The sequence below is a fragment of the Acomys russatus genome, chromosome 5, assembly GCF_903995435.1.
Source record: "Acomys russatus chromosome 5, mAcoRus1.1, whole genome shotgun sequence".
In the NCBI taxonomy this organism is placed as follows: Eukaryota; Metazoa; Chordata; class Mammalia; order Rodentia; family Muridae; genus Acomys; species Acomys russatus.
The window spans coordinates 23,290,138-23,299,634 of record NC_067141.1 but is presented as its reverse complement, the minus strand read 5'-3'; positions in this window follow the sequence as shown (position 1 = coordinate 23,299,634).

Genomic DNA, 9,497 nt, shown 5'->3' with positions numbered 1-9,497 from the left:
TGCTTCAAATACTGGCTTGAGTTCCAACCCTAAGCTCCCTCAGGAACAGTAGCTGGGAAGGTGAGTTAACCCTTTCCTCCCCTAAGTTGTTTCTGGTCAGAGTATGGTATCGTAGAAACATAAATCAGGCGAGAAAACTCACTGAAAGCTCAAAAAGAGGTGTCTCCACAGACATTCTTCCATTTACCTGGGGGAGAATTTGCTGTCAAAGCTCTCTTATGCAATAGATACTCAATGCTGACCAGATGCATGGCTGGGGTTTGGGGGCACATGAGGAACAGAGCTTCCCACTGTGTGCCACTGCTATTTCTCTGTGAGAGACCTCCTGGCTGATGACTATCCTTGTGGGCTGTACTTCCATCTCTCCTGTACCTCCCAGGCAGCTGCTGGGGTGTCCCCTCCTCATCTGAGGACATAAAAATCCATCATCTCAATTATCTTGCTCTCAGGCCTGGGAAGGGGGAACTAGGACCTTCTCTAGGCAAATACTGAGGTGGTCCAACTGGACAGGGCCATGAAGCAATCCCATGGGGAGGGGTCACAGTAGAACAAAGGCAAGACTGGACATATCTAGAGTTCTTCAGGCATGACACATCATCTCCCACTCACACTGTATCTGAGGTCATTTCTCTGGGTGCACTGAGTACTTGCTGTGTTCTGACAATGGGTGAAGGCTGGACAGACAACCCAACCCAAGCTCACATTCATGGAGAAAGTTGCCCCATGAGCCGGTCCTTATGCATATGTGGAGTCAGGAAACGGAGCCTCCCTGGGTTTCCCTATCTCTCTCTCTCTCTCTCTCTCTCTCTCTCTCTCTCTCTCTCTCTCTCTCTCTCGGAGCCCTGAGTATTGTTCTAGGCCTTAGTGAGACCAGGGGAGTGCAAGAGCATGAAGGAAGAATGGGAGGAGCTAGGCATGCTGTCTTTCTACCACCCTTAACTCACAGGCTACATCCACCCACACTCTCTTCTTCCAAGATACCAAGCTGGAAACCAGCCGAGAATACTGAGGGTCATCTGCAAGTATGTGCAGTGTGCCTGTGTGCTGGATACATGCAAACAGGCCTTTGTGAGCCTCCTTTTGGGACCGTCCCAAGGACAGACTGCTTAGAGCGTCACAGGAAAGGTGAGCTTGGAGGGGAGACCACCAACCCAATAAAGAGGTAGCAACTCGGCCACAGCGATACCTAATTTAATAAGGCAGTATGAGGGTCACTTGGTGACCAGACTCTGCAAACTGCACCCTCTCATTCCCTCACCAGCACCAAGCCAGTGCTGATGAGGTACCAGAGGCTTACCATAGTGCTCCCTATAGTCTCAAGTTCAGCCCTCTGGTAAAGCTGCCTAGGGTCTTGCTCAGGGTCTCCAGACACCCACATATACCTGAGAGGCCCCACATAAGCATGGGAAGCCCATTTTCCAGACATTGTTCTGGGGACAGGGTTGATCTTCCAAATCCAAGGAAAGGCTTACAAAAGTTGAGGGCTGTTGGCACTTGCCTTATTTTGAGAGAGTCAGTTCTAGCTTCCCTTTGGGGGAGCTGCCACCATCTGCCACAGAATCCACTCTTCTCCTTCCCAGTGAGTGTCCTGGGGAGGAGCCCCAAGGCCTCAAGGGTCTCAGGCCTCCATCAGAGCTTGTGGTAATAGCCCACTCAGGAGCACGACCCACTACACTCAGGATCCCTTGGCCCATAGCCTCCCAGTCACCTCTAGCCCCACAGCATTTGCTAAGGCACCAAAGCCTCCACTGGAAGAAATATATTGGGTATTTCTAGCCCAATTCAATGTCATGCTGGGCAGTTCCCAGCCAGGCCTTTTGTCCTCATCAGTGATACCATGGTCCCACACAGGCCTGGAGCCCAGAGTAAGGGCAGGGCAACTGAGGGACAGAAGGGGAGGCAGGAACAACTCAGTTGCCAGCAGCATTTACTAGATACTTACTGCATGTCTAGCCTTGTTTCTAGTTACACTGTAGGGAAAGCAGGAACAATGGACAGAAAGGCCCAGCTTCGGGAGATAAAGATCTCATCTGTGAGACACACGGATGCAGGGAGGAAGCACATGAGAACCTCACATGCCACTTGGGTGCTCTGACCAGCCCTGACCCTTATGTGACCCAGAGCCTGTGAAGCATCTGCCAGCATTCCCATATGTGGGCACTGCATGACGGGAAGTTGATTCACCTCGGTGAGTCCAGGCACAGAGAGGCTTCTGAATGTGAATGAGTGACTGGAGAGGACTCAGTGGGTGGCTGTATAGGTGGATGGATGCTTGGATGGTGATGGTAAGTATGTGGGAAATTGTAAAGATGAGTGAGTGGATGAATGGAAGGGTGGCCAGCCGATTGGATGGATGGATGGGTGGATGGATGGATGGATGGATGGATGGGTGGATGGATGGATGGATGGGTGGATAGATGGTATTCTTGGGTAGTTCGATGTATAAATGGGTAAATGGATAAGTAGCTAGTGGATAGGTGGGTGATAGATGGATGGTAATAATGAAGTGTATAGCGGCATGAGTGGGTGGAAATAGGATAGATGGATGGATAACAGATGGTGATAAATGGTAAGAGTTCTTAGATGAGTAGATGGTATGGTGGTTGGAATGAAAATGGCCCCCATAGGCCTGGCCTACAAAGCGAGTCCAGGACAGCCAGGACTATACAGGGAAAACTTGTCTAAAAAAAAAAAAAAGTTGGTCCTATGGTCATGGTGTCTCTTCACAGCAATGAAACCCTAACTGAGACAGATGGATAACAAGGTTGATGAGTGGGTAGAAGATGAGTGGAAGGATCAGGAGATGGACGAATGGATCCATGAGTGAGTGGCCTAATTAATCTTGGTTGGCAACATGACAGGATTTAGAATCACTCTGAGCATGTCTGAGAGTGTGTTTCTGGAGAGGGTTAAAATTGGGGGAGGGCCACACAAAAAGCAATCGTGGGATAAAGAGCTTTCAAGGAAAGAGCAATGTCCACCTTCCCTTGCTTCTTCCTCCTGAGCAGGTGTGTCCATCACTGCCGCCACCGTCCTCCTGCTTCTTCGGTTTTTCAGCAAAGACTAAACATCAGTGAGTCTCTTAGAAGATTAGAGATCTTCTAAGCCTGACTGGTACTAGATTGGGACAACTGAGGTGACTAGCTGGCTTCATGGGCTCTGCTGACACTGGGTCTCAGCCTCAGCAGCATGCAGATGACCATTATTAGACTACTTGGTCCCAGTCATGTAACCAGCCCTATAAATCTCATTAATAAATAAGATGTATATTCTATGAGTTCTGCTCCTCTGGAGAGAGTTTCTTGACTTGGACGGCCAGATGGGTGGATGGTGATGCACAAATGAACGTATCTGGAGGCTTAGGTGAGTAGGAACATGGGCAGAAGATGGTGAGTGTCAGTTGGATGTCTGGATAAGAACAAGGAAGATGGCTCAGTGGGTGAAACGCTTGCTGCACCTGCGCTTACAGGCAAAAGAACACATAAAGACAAATTCAGAAGACCAGAACCCACATCGTGTATCTGGAATCCCAATACTCCCTCAGTGAGGCAGGAGGTGAAGACAAGAGAATCTCAAAAAGCTCAAGGCCCAGCAAGCCTAGTGTGTGTGGTGGCAAACAAGAGACCCTGTCTCAAACAGGGAAAGACAAGGACTGACATCCAAGAATGTTCTCTGGCCTCCACACATAACCCGTGGCATGTATACATCTACACATACACACATGAGAGAGAGAGAGAGAGAGAGAGAGAGAGAGAGAGAGAGAGAGAGAGAGAGAGAATAAACAAGATGGATGGTAGGATGGGTGGTCGATGAATGGATGAGTGTTGTCAGTTCTCAACCCTGGGTGCTAACCCAAGCGTACATATTCACTTTGATGTGTCCTCATCAGCTCCTAGGAAATGCTCATGGCCATTATCCCCATTGCCTGACAGGACCTGGAGCAGGTACGGGGCTGGTGGCAGAGGCCACACTGAGGCTGACCTGCTCTGCATACATAGAAGAATATAAGTACCTGTATAGACAGCATGCATCTGGGGCACAGATATGTGCGCAAAACCATATCTGTGTGCAAAACCCTAGTGCAGGCCATGGGGCCAGGCAGCCATTAGTTTCCATATCTAGGGCGTGCTCTGGTGGCTGGAGTTGGCCCAGCCACCCAATTGTGCTATCTTGTACTTCTAGCTCTGCCGTATGGCTGACAAGCTCTTATAAGGGCTGGCTTGCCACTGCATGGCAGGAGAAGAGGTCAGGGGCAATTAGGCCTGCCAGGAGCTCTGAGTTGGTCCCTCAGCCCTTCTGGCCTTGGTCTACATCTGTGAGATAGGGCCAGGACCAGGGCCAGGCTGATAGACAGAGCTCAGGCCTAAGGTCCGCTACCCTCTGTCCTTGCCCTTCCCAGACCCTGTCTCCCAAGTTAGAGATCATAGACAAAAGTCCAGTGTGCTGGACAAAAATCCTGGGTCAAGAAGATACTAAGGTCATGAGGGCCACATAGGTGGCCTTAGAACTGCAGTGGGATGGAGAGGTCCTAGGTTACCAGAGTGCCGAAGCCAGAGCTGCAGAATTTCTGGGGCAGCAGAGTGGATTTGCTCCACAGAGGGCAGACAAAGAACTCAAGACACGACTGAGTCTAGAAGCAGGGTAGGGCAAGGCACTGAGCCAGGATCTGGCTCTAGGAGGTAGTTTGCCCCCCAAAAGTATGCTAGGGGGCCTCTGGGTACAAAGTTCTACAGGCTAGGGAGGCTAGGAGGCCTGCCAGACTTTGGCTTCTTCTGCTCCAGCCCAGGCCTCAGAGATAGCTCAGGCTACCTTAAGAACCTTTGGCCCTCGAAGAACATGGGTGCTAAATGTGGCTTTTGAGCAGGTGGACATAGCCAGTAGTAGTGAGACTGTGTGGTCAGTGGTAGGAAGGAAACTGCTACCCTGGGGACACACACTAAGGTGGGAGTAGTCCTTGCTGGAGACTTGCCCTCTGGGACACAGCCTCACCCAAGAAGAAGTATCCTCCTGACATCAGCCAAAGCAACCACAAGAGAGACAGGCAGCTTCCAGCAAAGCCACAGTGAGGCCTAAGTTGGGTCTGGGGAGACAGCCACTCAGTGGATGTTGGAATGTCTTGGAATTTGCTTCCCACTAAATGGCTGTCTCCCCAGTCCCAACCTAGGCCTCTACATGGCTCATGCATGTGCACATGCCTAGGCACACACTGTCTAAACACACAACTGCCTTTGAGCACATGTTCTGTATACAGTCATATTCTGTGCTTGGGGTTGGCTGTGACTGCCCAGTTTCCAGCAGTCCTATGGGGAAAGCAGCTGCAGATAGACAAATGAGGAAGCAAAAAGATCGTTTCAGATGACAAAGCAACCCTGAGCAATACTGCGAGGGCGCCTGAGAGGAAAGCTACAAGGGTGGGGCCCTATGCTGGTGTGGTCCTGGGTGAAGGGGTTCCTGAAGGACATGGGAGCCTGTGGTGACAAGGAGGGTATAGGACATGTTCCAAGGAGTGAATGGTGCTCCAAGGCAGCAGAGGCAGAAATGCCAGGGCTCCTTGGGTTTGATTATTAGGATACCAGGGGGGCGTGAAAAGCTGTGGGTAAGGAGAACTATAATATGCTACTTGCCTGGGAATGGTTAGGGAATGTTTGCTGCAACCCTTCAGGCATCCAAAAGATGGAGAAAGGGACAGTATCTCCCAACACAGCACCGTATGGGAAAGGGTTTGTGGAAGGACTCCTATTCTCCACATACCCCATTCATAGTGGGAGCCATAGGAAGGCCAGGCCCTGGGTTGTTGGGTGGGCATGAACTCAGGCTGACCTCCAGAATCCAATGGACATTGGCCTTGTCCAAAGCTGAGTTCTGGCCATTCCATCTAGCGCCCTCCCCCAAGATGTCCCTTATTCTCAAAGTGGACCCTTTAGCTCTCCAGCTCTGAGAGCTTGTGGTCCCTGCCCTTCAGAGCCCAAGTATCTAGAACTAGTTCTGAGCCTCTGGCCCTAGCCTAGCTGGTAATCCCAGGAAGCCCTCAAATGGACTTGGCTTATGTCAGGGTAACACCACAGGCATGTAAAAAAAAAAAAAATGTTAGTCCAAATGGCCATGCAATTGTGGCCCTCTTGCTCACAGCAAAGCCAAGAGACCCCTGTCTTTGACCAGCCTGAGGTAACTACCTCCCCACAGGTCCTGTTTCTGCCTATGATCCTGGCGCCCTCTGGAGGCTAATGTTGGGTCCTTGGCTGCTGCCAAACCTCCAACGCAGACCCCTTGGGGGCTCATGGCAGGGGAATGGGGGCCAGATCCTGAGGTCTCTGGGGGAAGGGCTCACAGAAATATTGTCAGGCACTGTCAGAATGGTCCTTCCTCCCTTTACCCACAGCCACTCGGAAGCTGGGCTCGAGGATGTCCACCTACAGTCAGAGAAACTGGGGCCCAAAGTGTTGAAGGAGCTGGCTGGATCAACAGGAAAGCAGCCAGTGTCACAGCCACAGAAGGCACGGTCCATCCCACAAGCATCAATTCTGATTTGTGGTGTAGAGGCAGTCCTCACACAGTCCCCCAAGGCACTGACCGCCTGACTGGCAAGGAGACAGTACTCGGCTCACCCACACTGCAGGATTCCCCAGAAGGGTGGCTTGCCACACATCAGGGCAGACATCTCTACCCTTCCTGGGACCTGGGGCAACAGTTCATCTGCCTATCTGTCCTCCTTGGGGATAGTTTGCTGGACTTCCTTTCATGAGTGGCATGGTGTTGAGGCACTCCTTATTTCCTCAACTAGAGAAACTGAGGCTTGCAGTCATCCAGACTCCATTGCCCTGGCCAGGCTGAGCCCATGGAGGGAAGGACAGGACACGTGCTTCATCCAACCCCTCTTAGCAGAGGGTACAGCTTCCTGGTCAGCCTGGATGTGTGCTCACATCAATGATTATCAATCTGGCCCTGGGTGGCTGGGTGGTACCTATGTTCACTCACGCCCAGCTTTCTGGGACATCATTGGCTGCCAGGTGTGGTACGTGGGGGGAGCAAAGGGGGAGACACGCCTGCAGTAGGTGAGTTGCTTCACCATTCAGCCCCAGCAGCCACACACCAGGAATCTGGAAGGAGCAGGCAGGTAAGTGTGCACCAGGGTCAGCTTACATAAGGAGTAGGGCCAGAAACTGGTCCCTTCCTTGGGGCAGAAGGGAAGGGCAAGCAGGAGCCATGTTCTAGTCACATTCCTTCTTTCTTCAGTGTTACTAGGAATGGAGCCCCTCTTTCCTATGGCATCAGGGAGATGGGTCTGCCATGAGCAAGGGAAGGGGCTACCCATTGATGGGAAGGGTCTGTGGGGAGGGTAATCCAAACTGTGAGCCTCAGACTTAGGTACTAACATCTGCCAGAGCACCCTGGAAAGTTAGCCAGAGCTCAAAGGCTGGGCATAGGGGAGCAGGAGTGTGGTGGGGTAAGGGGGGGGGTCAGGAAGCCAGCTTCTCATAGCTGTGTCCCTGTTCTGCTCTGTCGGGAATGCCATGTGTCCTCACGAGGGGGGTGAGAGATGCCATGCTATCTCATACTGGCTGCATGCAGTGACCTTCTTGTCATTGTGGTTTTACCCACATGCCACTGTAAGCTGACACAGAGAGTTTGGGGACAAATAAGGTTAAGAGCCCAGGGTCTGGGTGCCAGCTGTCATGCCCTGGGGTGAGAAGTACACTTAGTTCAATCTGTTTCTATCACCACCTCAGCAAGTAAGAGCCCCCAGGGTCTCCACTGCCTTGGGATTAAGTATCTGGGTGGATTTTTTTTTTTCAGAGTTGTGGTATTGGATAATGACCAGGATCAAGTAACCCAACCTCCACAAAAAATACCAATAAAGAGGAGGGGTGTTTAAGACCCAGACACCTGCACATGCAAATCCTATTTGCATACCTTCCCTCTTGGTGGCCACATTTGCCTGGTACTTGGCACCTGCCCAAATGCCCCTCCATCACAGCCTGGTGGGGAGAGCAAGGTCTGGTCGCTCTTGAGTGTGGCATCTACCTCCCATGGTATCCAGGGGTCTGGACCACCCATCCAGTCTATTTGAAGCAAGGCGAGGTGACCTGGTCTACAGGGTCCAATCCATTGCCCATGGGTGGAGGTGCATTGTTGAGTCCCATCTTGAAAGGCACTCTCTGGGCCCTAGACCTTGGGAAAGAAATCTTCAGGGACTCAGGGAGCCCCAGAGGACTCCTCCCTCAGCCAAAATGACCTTCCCACCAGGGACTAAGTGGGAAGAAGAGTAGAAGGTTCCATCCCCAGCCCAAAGACTGGAGACAAACATCATGGCTCCCATACTCCAAGCCAGGGTACACGTATAGCTTAAGTCACCTCCAGATGTGACTGCAGATACTTTAGTTCCAATAGTGGGGTTTACTGTGAGTGGCATGGTACTCACGAAACAGGGTCTTTGTAGATGAGATGGAGGAAAGGTGGGGGGGGGGGGCCTGGTCCAGTGATGGGATCCAAATAGGAAGAGGGAAGGACATAAATGCACAGGCACAATTATAACCACAGAGGCAGAGACTGGGGCCATGTGGCCACAAACCAAGGGATCCCTGGATCCCCTGGGGGCTGAGAGATAAGGGAGAATGTCCTCAGAGTCCTGGGAAAGGCCGTTGCCTGTCCATGCCTAGATTTGGGGTTTCTGTCCCTAACACTTCAGGAGTGCACGTTAGCAGGGCCAGGCCTCCCAGCTTGTGGTCCTTGTCCCAGCACATAGGGGCATGCCTGTGACTCCAGCCGGATTCCTACAGGAAAACCATAGGCTGTTTTTATCTCTGTAGCTAGAGGACCTTATTCAAATCGTGCCCTCCACATGCTCTGGGTGTGAGCTCCTGGTGTGGGTGGGGAGAATTTACATCTCCCACAACTGGAGCAGGATGGTCTCCAGGAACCAGATACAAGGCAGGGCACTTGTATCTGGTGGCTGCCTTCATCCAGGGTCATACTCTTGGCCTGGAGGCCAAGGTGAAGCCCAGGCATCCTGAGCTGCTTTCTGCTGCTGCGATAAACACCATGGCCAAAAGCAACTTGGAGAGAAAAGGGTTCATTTCAATTTGTAGATTGTGGTCCATCAGGAAGGGAAGTCAGGGCAGAAACTTGAGGCAAAAACTGAAACAAAGTCCACAAAGAAATGCCGCTTGCTGGTTTGCTCCTCATGGTTTACTCAGCTGATTTTCTTTTCTTTTTAATTATTTATTTTTTAATTATACAATGTTTTGCCTGCATGCCAGAAAAGGGCACCAGATCTCATTATAGATGGTTGTGAGCCACCATGTGGTTGCCGGGAATTGAACTCAGGGCCTTTGGAAGAGCAGGCAGTGCTCTTCACCTCTGAGCCATCTCTCCAGGCCTCAGCTGATTTTCTTATAGAACTCAGGACCAGGGGTGGTACCGCCCCCAGGGGGCTGGATCCTCCTACATCCATCATTAATCAATAAAAGGCCCCACAGTCTTGCCTACAGGACACCTGA